This window comes from Petaurus breviceps, unplaced genomic scaffold (assembly GCF_028583685.1).
Source record: "Petaurus breviceps papuanus isolate PSGF00001 unplaced genomic scaffold, PetGlider_PUasm1.0 186, whole genome shotgun sequence".
Lineage (NCBI taxonomy): Eukaryota > Metazoa > Chordata > Mammalia > Diprotodontia > Petauridae > Petaurus > Petaurus breviceps.
The window spans coordinates 13,634,644-13,645,391 of record NW_027185798.1 but is presented as its reverse complement, the minus strand read 5'-3'; the positions used below and the strand labels follow the sequence as shown (position 1 = coordinate 13,645,391).

The window sequence follows — 10,748 nt, the reverse complement described above, 5'->3', positions numbered from 1 at the left end:
CACACACACACACACACACACACACACACACACACACACACACACACCCCTCTATTCCTCAGGAGATCTGCCAGGTAGATATAATGCTTTTGAACAACAGGCAGTGGCTGATTAGAGGAAATCTATCATAAACATAGGTGCATTTACATGATAATAAGTTGTCACAAGCAATTAATAGAAAGTGGAATACACTGCACCTTAATAAAGGATAATTGGATTGAATGACAAAACTTGGAATCCTGATTATAATTAACTGGATTAAAGAGACACCCATGAGAAGTGGGCAAAGGATATGAACAAACAATTCTCAGAAGAAGAACTTTAAGCTATTAACAATCATATGAAAGACTGTTCAAAATTACTAAAGATAAGAGAAATGCACAGGACCCTAGATGTCAAGTGGGAAGAGACCTCAGAGGCCACAGAAGCCAGTCACCTCATTTTGCAGATGAAGAAACTAAAGCAAAAAGAGATTAGTTACATTGTCCAAGGTTCCAAGAGCATATGTGTGTATATATATATATGTATGTATATAGGTATTACATGTAATGTGCATGTGTGTATAATATAATATACACTTCATTTATCATATGTAAGTGTAATATATACACATGCATATATTCTATTGCATGAATACTTATTATGCACATGTAAACATATACATATATATGCATGTATGATATGTAATGTGTGTACATGTGTGAGTATATGTGTATGCATATTGTATATCCAAGCAGAATTTCACCTGAAGACCTGTGTCATATGAAAGGACTTGGGCATGTTTAGCTTAGACAAGAGAAGGCTAAGGGAGGGACATAAAAACTGGTTTAGACCTGAAATTCTGCTTTTATCCAAAGGCAAGATGGGAGACAGTAACAATGAGGCAAATTTAGACATGAAAACTCTCTGTTAGAGCTGTTCAAAAGTGAAATTTCCCCTTTCTAGGAGGTTTTCTAGCTGTTAGTCAATAAATACTTATTTAGTAGCTACTGTGTGCCAGGAATTGTGTTAAATACTGGGGATTCAAAGAAAGACTAAAGACAGTCCCTGCCCTCAAAGAGCTTACAGTCTAATGGGGGAAAGACAACACAGGAAAGGAAACTGAAAAGTGCTGGGGGTAGAAGTTTATCTGATTGGGAGAAGGGAGCATCGCTGATAAATCCAAAATCAAGAGGAGGCTGGATGATGGCTAGTCTGACATGTTTCTCTGGGGATTCCAGTTGTCCTTAAGCATTTGATTCTAGAGCACTGGGCCTGAAGCCAGGAAGACTTGAGTTCAAATCTAGCCTCAAACTAGCTACGTGACCCTGGGTAAGTCACTTTACCTCTGTCTGCCTCGGATTTTCCTAGACATCTACTTCAAAGAGTTGTTGCCAGGATTAAATGAAATAATATTTACAAAGTGCTTAGCACAGTGGCCTGGCAATAGTAGGTGCTTAATAAATTCTTGTTTTCTTCCTCTGCCTTGCAGATGTGAGGGACCATGGGTAGGAACACTGAATATATCACTAGACACAACTGCTGTGTTGGTTGGTTTCACTGAACTGTTCCTTTTCCTCTTTTCTTTCTAATCTTTGTTACAGGAGGGCAGTGGGTGTGTCAGGAAATGAGAGCGATGTAAAATCAGGTTACCCCAAAGAGGGAGAGACTTAGAGACAGAGACAGAGAGAGACAGAGACAGAGAGACCAGCTCCAGCCTAGGAAAAGAACATAGCACTGAACTTTGATTCAGTGGATCTGAGCTCTCAGAGAGAGAGAGAGAGACATAGAGAGACAGAGACAGAGAAAGGAAGACAGAGAAGGGGCAGGGGGAGGGAAACAGGGCAGTGGTGTGTAATGGATAGAGATTTGGTATTCTTGACCCCATGAACATTTTACAGCTCCCTTGTCAGAGCTGTAACTAACAATTTTGATAGCCAGGAAACAACTCTGCACCCCCTACCCAAACCCACCACCAATAACTTTTCAAGACAAATTCAGTTGAATTCTGAGAGAGGGGAAAACCCAGCCCCCGAGGTTCCCAAATATCCAGAGACCACCTCTGGGACTCTATGTATCTGTTTCAGGGTGGGGGGTGGATGGAGGAAGGAACAGAGTGGTGCCTGGCTGGTAAGTAGTGCACCCAAGGTGGTTCTACCAGTGAGAGGAAGCCTGCCATCTGGTAGTTTCCTGTTTTAATTAATCATTTTCGTTCTCTTGGTGCTAAGCTCAGTTGTTATGGTCCTGAAGGAGTGCTCAGGAGCCTGGCTTCCCACCTTATCCTTCAGCATCTGTTGCTCTCTTCAAATTACCAGCTAATTTTATCATTGCCAAATCTAACAGCCTTTTCTCAATCCTCATCATTCTCATCCCCTCTGGACCTTTGACTGCTGATCCCCTTCTCCTCCTGACTACTCTTTCTTCACTGGGTTTTCTCAGCCATAGTTCTCTCCTGGCTCTCCGTCTCCCGGACTGGCTGCTCCTTCTCCATCTGTTTTGTTCTTCATTCATGTCATGCCCACTAACTGTGGATACCCCTCAAGGCTCCTTCTCTTTTGTTCTATACCACTTCACTGGGTGGCCTCAGTTCCCAAGGGTTCAATGACTATCTCTATGTTGATGCTTCCCTGATCAGCACATCCAGTCCTAGTGTCTTTCTTGAGTATTTGCATCACCAAATCGGGTCTCAGACATTCCAAAATGGATGGTCCATGGTATCTCAAATTCAACAGGTTCAAAAAAGAACTCATTATCTTTTCTCTACTCTGAACTTCTCAGTCACTGTCCAGGCCCATAACCTCAGTGTCATCCTCAACTACTTACCCTCATCCCACACGTAAAGTCTCTTGCTTAATCTTATCCTTCACAATATCTCTTGTACTCATCCTTTCTCCCCACTTACACAGCTCTCTCTCTCTCTCTCTCTCTCTGTCTCTCTCTCTCTCTCTCTCTCTCTCTCTCTCTCTCTCTCTCTCTCTCTCTCTCTCTCTCTTTCTCTCTCTGTCTGTCTGTCTCTCTCTCTGTCTCTCTCCTCTCTCTCTTTCTCCCTCTCTCTCCCTCTCTCTCTTTCTCTCTCTCTTCTCTCTCCCTCTTCTCTCTCTCTCTGTCTCTCTCTCTCTGTCTCTCTGTCTCTGTCTTTCTCTCTATCCCTTCTCCCCACTTACACATCTTAGTTCCCTCTCTTGTTCAGACTAATGTAATAATTTTCCAGTTGTTTTCCCTGACTCAAGTCTCTCCCCATTCCATTCCATCCTCCAGGCAGCTATTAAGGTGATTTTTCAAACTCAGGTCTAATCATGTCATCTCCCTCCCTCTCTCTCAATGAGTTCCAGTGACTCTAACCTTTGGGATCAATATAAACTCCTTTGTCAATTAAAGTTCTCCATAACCTGATCCCTCCTCACTGTTCAGCCCTTTGACACTAATTTCTCTCCTCTAGCTACAATCCAGTTACCCGAGCCACCATTTCTGTTTCTCAGGCAGGCCACTCCATCCCCATGAATTTACATTGGCTCTCCCCATAGCTGAAATGCTTTCCCTTATCTCTTACCCTCCCTAGATCCCTAAAAGGCTAACTCAATTCCTACTTTCTATAGGAGACCTTTCAGTCCCTCCAGCTGCCGGTGTGATCCTCTCTCAGATAAACTTCCATTTTGTATTTATCACGTATGTGTCTAGCTATTTATGTGTGGATTCTCCCATTGGAATGTAAATTCTTTGAAGGCAGAGACTGGTTTTTGCCTTTCTTTGTAGCCCCAGCATTTAGCATCAATGCCTGACATATAGTAATCACTTAAATCCTTGCTGACTGACTAGTATTTTGGTGCCCCATTCCCAAATGAGGCTTTCCAGGTAGAGGGGAATTGTTCTAAGCCCTGCCTGCTCTGCCCCTTTCTTTGGACAAGTTTCTAAATAAGGCTTCTCTCTGGCCTCCCATTTTATTTCCTGAGAGCCAGGAAACCCCATTAAGCTGGATGAGTCGCTAATGAGCGGGCCCTAGAATTGCCAGGTTGCTGTCTGTCTGTTGCCCACTGTTTATTTGTCTGAGAGCAAAACCTCATTACCTGGGTAAGGAGACAGCTGGGCCTAATGATGCTGTTAGGACACAATGCTGAGGGGCCTCATCAGGTAGTGACTATTCTGCTGGCTGCTACTGACCTCAGGCTGGGTGAACCAGGTGGCCATTGAGATCCCTAAGGTCAAAGATTTTAAAAAGAATGGCAAATTCTCCCTCTTGGCCCCTAAGAGCCCTGGAGTATGGTCCCAAGGGTTGAGTTTGGTGTTAAAACCTGGGTTCAAAGTGCCTGCCCCAGAGTCAGGAGAATCTGAGTTCGGTTCTGGCCCCAGACACTTAACACCCACACAAAAAAACTAGCTGTGTAACCTTGGGCAAGCTACTTAACCCCAATTGCCCTCCAAAAGGCAAAAAAAAAAACCCCAATAAACCTGGATTCAAATCTTGGCATTGTCAATTACTGTCCATTTGACCCAGGGCAAGTCATAGCCTCTCTGTGGCTCAATTTCTCATCCCTGAGATGAAAGTTTTGAACTTAATGAACTCTGAGGTTCCTTCCAGTGGTAGGTCTATCCTCCGAGGATCTTATTTTTTTAGCTATTATTATTTAAACAATTTTAATAACATTTTCCCTCAATTACATGTAAAGACAATTTTTAACATTAATTTTTTAAAAAAATTTGAGTAACAAGTTCTCTCCTTCAAGCATGATTGCATATGTATAACCTATATGAAACTGCTTACAGTCTCAGGGAGGGGGAATGGGTAGAGAGAGGGAGAGAATTTGTTATTCGAAATTTTTAGTCTGCTTCAATCTGCATTCAGATGCCATCAGTTCTTTCTCTGGAGGTGTACAACATTTTTCATCATGAGTCCTTTGGAATTGTCTTCGATCACTGTATTGTTAAAAATAGCAAAGTCATTCAAAATTGATCGACCTTTACCATATTGCTGTGTACAATGTTCTCCTGGTTCTGTTCACCTCACTTTGCATCAGTTCATATAAGCCTCTCCAGGTTTTTCAGAAATCATACCACTCATCATTTCTTATAGCACAATCATGGAACACAGCTTGTTCAGTCAATTCCCCAACTGATGGGCATCCCCTCAATTTCTAATTCTTCATCACCACAGAGCTTCTAGAAACATTTTTAGTATTTTTTAAATGAATGTTAAAAATTGTCTTTACAATTGGGCATGGCCATGTGAAAATTTGACCAAGCCCCAAGAATTTATGGCTCAACGTATAAAAGTGTACCATTGGGGTGGGAGGAGGGAGGAAAAAGGAAAGGAAGGAGAGAGACAGAGAGAGAGAGACAGAGACAGAGAGATACAGAGACAGAGAGAGACACAGAGAGAGAGATAGAGGAGAGACAGCGACAGAGAGACAGAGAGAGAGACAGAGAGACACACAGAGACACACAGAGAAAGAGAGAGAGATAGAGGAGAGACAGCGACAGAGAGAGAGACACACAGAGAGAGAAAGAGAGAGAGATAGAAGAGAGACAGTGACAGAGAGACAGTCAGAGAGACAGAGAAAGAAAGAGACAGAGAGGAGAGACAGAGGGACACAGAGAGAGAGAAAGAGAGAGAGATAGAGGAGAGACAGAGACAGAGAGAGAGAGAAAGAGAGAGACAGAGAGAGAGAGAAAGAGAGAGAGAGAGAGAGAAGGGGGAGGGATAGAGACACACAGACAGCACATAAAGGGGAAGGGGTTACATACAATGGCGTGATATGGAAATGGGCAGGAAATTGTAAGGAGACCCTCCCCCCCATTTAGGACAAGATAAGGCAAAAGAACAAAAGCTCATCTATCAGAATCTGGCTTTCCAGAAGTGGAGTCCAAGTTTCCAGCGGGGGCTAAGGGCCAGGGGAGATGGGTACAGTGGCTAAAGTGCAGCTTCCATAATGTAGAGATGTCCTAAAAGTGAAAGAAGAACTGTGTTTTACATGTTGGTAGGGATACAGGGTTGGGCAAGATGCGGTCTTCCCCCTGCAGAGTTCATGGCTGAGTAGGGGGATAAGACGCCAGCACATGTAACAAACTCTGCCATATTACATGCTGAGCACATGCAAGAACAATAAGACAGAGCGATGAGTAAAGCAGAATAGGAAACTGCGGCTAAGAGCCAAGCCATGAGAGAGGCTTGCTGAAGGCAGTGCTATCTGAGTTGGTCTTTAAAGAATGGCTAAGTATAAATAGCAATTGTTTCTATTTTGGCCAGAAGCCCTGAGGGTCTTCCCCTCCCAGACTGACAGATAGATTGATCTTTTTCACAAGGGAAAAGAAACCATATTTTTTGCCTAGTTTCTTACCTTGGCCTAATCACTGAATGGGTGTTGCCTCAGTCAAACTGAGACCTGGGAAAGATCTTGGCTTAAACAGACCAAGGTTCCCCATTGCATCTCCAATCATTCTGATCTATATGTAGTCACTGGATCCAGATGCCTCCAGAGGAGAGAGTGAGGCTGATGACTTTGCACAGCCCTCCCTCACTTAAATCCAAGTGACTTGTATCTCTTTCCCTATGTCATGTTCCTTTTTGGAAGCAAAGGGCAAATAATAACAATAGCAAATGATGGGTAGGATTCAATAGGGAAATATGAGGAAAGAAAGCATTCCAGGAACAGGAAACCGCTTTGGTGCAGGTACACCTGCCAGGCAGGTGGTGACGAGGGTGTTCTCTAGATTGTTGGGGGTAAGAATAGGGCACTGGGCCTGGGGTCAAATCTTGCTTCAGACACTTGTCATGTGATCCTCGGTAAGTCATTTCACCACTCTCTGTGATGCAGTTGGGTAAGATGTCCCTCAGAGCTCTGAATCTTTGATCCTCAGTCAGATACAACCTTCCCTGAGCTTCAGTTTCCTCAAATATCAAATAGGGAGGGGGAGTTTGGCCTGGGTGGCCTCTAGCATTGCTTCTAGCTCTAATTCTATGATTCCATGAATGTGTAGAAGAGAATGGATTAAGAAAAGAGGCAAAGGTGGACAGGAGTTAGTAACTGTTTGCTTGGGGCAGGTGAGTCAGGGGGAGGAGATAGCAAGAACCCCCAGGCTCTGAACATGGATGACTGGGTGAGGGTTGGGGTCTCTCCCATCTTCCCCCAATCTCAGTATCTCAAGGAAAGGAGCATTTTGGCATTGTTTGTCCAAATTATCTAAATCCTACTCTCCTCTGATAGGTTACTCCTTTTCTCCATGTTTCAGGAGGTGAGAGCCCTCTTGTGGTATGAGGCATCTCCGAAACCAAAACACAGCACCTTAGAAGAGACTTCAGTCTACTCTAACTTCTACTTGGAGAAAAATCAACAACTTCTTCTATTAACAAGCATTTATTTATTTAACACCTACTGTGTGCCAGGCACTGATGGTGCAAAGAAAAAAGTATGGCATTATCCCTTTTTGCAAGTAGCTTACACTTTAATGGGGAGACAAGTATATACTTAAGTACATGCAGAATAAAAATAAAATCAAGGTAGTTTGGGAGGGGAGGGCACCATCACTGCGGGTAGCGGGGAGAGTGAGGAGAGGGTTATCAATAAAGGCTTCATGTAAAGGGTAGTGCTTGAGCTGTTTCTTGAAGAAAGAGAAGGATTCCATGAAGCAAGAGTAAAAAGGGAGTGCAGGGGTGGCTAGGTGGCCACCTACAGTGGCCACCTGGAGTCCGGAGGACCTGAGTTCAAATCTAGCCTCAGACAATTAACATTTTTCTAGCTGTGTGACCTTGAGCAAGTCACTTAATCCCAATTGCCCTGCCTTTCCCCCTCCAAAAAGAAAAAAAGAAAAAAAAAGGGGGGGGGAGTACATTCCAGGCATGAGATTGAGAGATGGAGAGCCCCTCTGGGATGGTTTTCCAGGGATTTAGGTTCTGAGCTGAAAAGCCCTTCCAGAACCATATGCTGGAATTCACTAACCCTCAAAATCCTTCTCTTCTTTCCAAACTCTACTCAATGCCAAAGACTCTGCCATTGAGTCTTCCCTGATTTCCACTAGTTCTTCACATTACTCTAAAGCACTTTGCCTGGATTTCTCTTCTGCCCCAGGGCATTCTGTCTCTTAGGATACTTGTCTATGGCGGTTGCTTCTCCTAATAAAATGTAGAATAAGGCTAGGGGCCAGAGTAGAGACTAATGGAGCTCATCTTAGGCTGCCTAACCAGAGGAATAGGAGTCCTGGACCAGGCAGGTGATCATCCCATTGCCTTATGCCCTGGTAAGACCACATCTAGAGTATTATGTAGGGCCACATTTTAGGAAAGACATCAAAAGCAAGAGAGTGTCTGGGGAGGGCCATCAGCATGAGGAAGGGCCTTAAGATAATGCTAGAATAACATTAGGTGAAGGAACTGGAGATAACTGGCTTGGAGAAGAAAAGTTTGAGTGGTAGGACCTGACAGCTCTCTTTAAGTATCGAAAGGGGTCATGTGCTGCACATGTATAACCTATGTCAGATTGTTTACTGTCTCAGGGAGGGGAAAGGAGAGGGACAGAATTTGGAGCTCAAAACTTAAAAAAAAAGAGAATGTTAAAAATTGTTCTTATATGTAATTGGGGAAAAATAAAATGCTTTTTTAAAAAAAGAAGGAAAGGGCTCATGTGGAACAGAATCATGGGTTCATAGATTTAGAGCTGAAAGAGAACTTACAGGTCATTAAGAGTCCTTTTTCCCATTTAATTTTGCAGGTGAGGAAACTGAGGCCCAGAGAGGTTAAGGAGCTTGCTCAGAATCACACATCTACTCAATATTTGAGGTGAGACATGAACCCAGGTCTCCCTGCCTCCGAGTCTAGCCCTCTATATACCCCCTCCTACTGCCCCTCCCTCTCCTAAACTATGTTCTCTTGGGCTCCAAGGGACAGAACCAGGAAGTGGCTGGAAATTTGCCAAAAGGGAGATTTCTGTTCCATGTAAGGATAAACTTTGCCCCCAGTCAGAGCTGTCCAAAAGTAGAATGCCCCCCTTGGGACTTAGCAGGTCCTCCATGGAAAGTCTCCAAGAACAGGCTGGATGACCACAGTCTAGCATGAACCACAGTTCAAAGGTGATTATTGGTTAGTGATAGGATGAATTCACTAGCTCCTGAAATTCTGTGACTTTGAGATTTTTGTTTTGTTTTGCTAAGCACCTAGCACTGTGCCTTGTACCTACTAGGCATTTAATATGCTCATTGAATTTTTTAGATCTCAAGTTCAAGCCAATTGCTTTATGAGTCTGTATCTGTTTATAATCGATCTGCCTTTTGGCATAGTGGGGAGAACGCTGGGAATCCGTCATGTTCCATTTCTATCTCCATTATAACACTTGCATTTGTCTGCACTCACACAGATACATCCGAGTTCAAGCCCTCATAATTTCTGACTTGGACTAGTGCGAGAGCCTCCTAACTGATCTCTGCCTCAAGCACAAAGACCCTTTGCAATCCCCTCTCCAACTGCCTTTCCAACCCATTCTCTACTGAGCTGCCAAAATGATTTCCTAAAGCACAGTGGGGTCGCCCTACTACTCAAGAAATCCCAATGCTTCGGGGTGCCTGTAGGAACAAATGGAAATGTCTTTGTTTATATTTAAAGCCTTTCCCAAGCTAGTCTCTCCCTGCTTTATCAGCATCACCATTCATTTGGCTTTGGCCCCTTCGTGTCCTCTATGGTTTAGGCAAACTGGTCTTCCTCATGTTCCTCACCGACTTCCTTTCTTGGAGTCTTTGCCCTGGCTGTGCGCCATGCCTGCAATGCCCTCCCTTTCCATGACTGCTTTTTTAGGATCCCTCGTTTACTTGGAGACCCAACTGAAGTGCCAGCTTTCATATGGAACCCTTCCTGACCCTCCCCCGCTTCTGGCAGCCATCCACACCCATCACATGTTGTATGCATGCTGGTATACATGTACACGCACACATAAGTGTGTAAACATACACATGTAGAGGTGTGTATGTACATGTTCTATCCCCAGATAGACTGTAATCTCCCAGATAAAAGGGACTCTTACTGTTATCCTTTTATTCCTAGGTTAGTGCCTTAGGGGGAAGGGAACAAACATTCATGAAGGGCCTGCTCTATGCCATGCCCTGTGCTAAGCACTCCACAGCTGTTACCTCGTTGGATCCTCATGATAGCCCTGGGAGGTGATTATCCCCACTTTATATTTGAGGAAATTAAGGCAGAGAGAGGTTAAGTGACTTGCCTAGGGTCACAAAGCTCCTAAGTCCCTGAGGTCACATTAGAACTCAGGTCTTTCTGAATACAGGCCCAGTGCTCCATTTGAGAGCTGCCTGTAGACACCTATATGCTTGGCACCAAAGTACTTAATGAATATCTGTAGATCAACTGACTGGCAATTTGGAGACCTGGGTTCTAGTCATGTGGCCTTGAGTTTGGCCAAGACATGTCTCTTCTCTCCATATGAAGAGAGCATCACTGAAACTCCTTCTGCCTTTGACACTCTATGAAGTCATGAATCCCCCAGAACTGACACAGGAAAAGAGAAAGCTTAAAAAAGGAAAGTAAATGCTTTGATTTCTTCCTCTATGGAGCAGGATAATCATCTCCGGTCTAACTCTCTTATAGACTGAGTGTGAGGAACAATGGAGATCATGGATACAAAACAGCATTTAAAAACAACAGCAAAAGTACCATCCAATCAGGCCCCACCTTTCACACATACACACACACACACACACACACACACACCACACATACACCCCCCACACCACACACACACATCCCCCCACACACACCACACACACACACACACACA

At 43.9% G+C, this 10,748-nt stretch overlaps 2 long non-coding RNA genes across 2 annotated transcripts in view; one reads left to right on the top strand and one right to left on the bottom strand.

The window, feature by feature from the left end:
• LOC138162085 (uncharacterized) overlaps positions 1-7,551 on the top strand; it is an 18,093-nt gene extending 10,542 nt beyond the window's left edge. Inside the window, exon 3 of the long non-coding RNA XR_011168539.1 lies at positions 7,204-7,551. This is a non-coding gene — a long non-coding RNA (uncharacterized lncRNA). The remainder of the gene's footprint in view (positions 1-7,203) is intronic.
• LOC138162086 (uncharacterized) overlaps positions 1-10,748 on the bottom strand; it is an 18,398-nt gene that overhangs the window by 7,197 nt on the left and 453 nt on the right. The window lies entirely within an intron of this gene.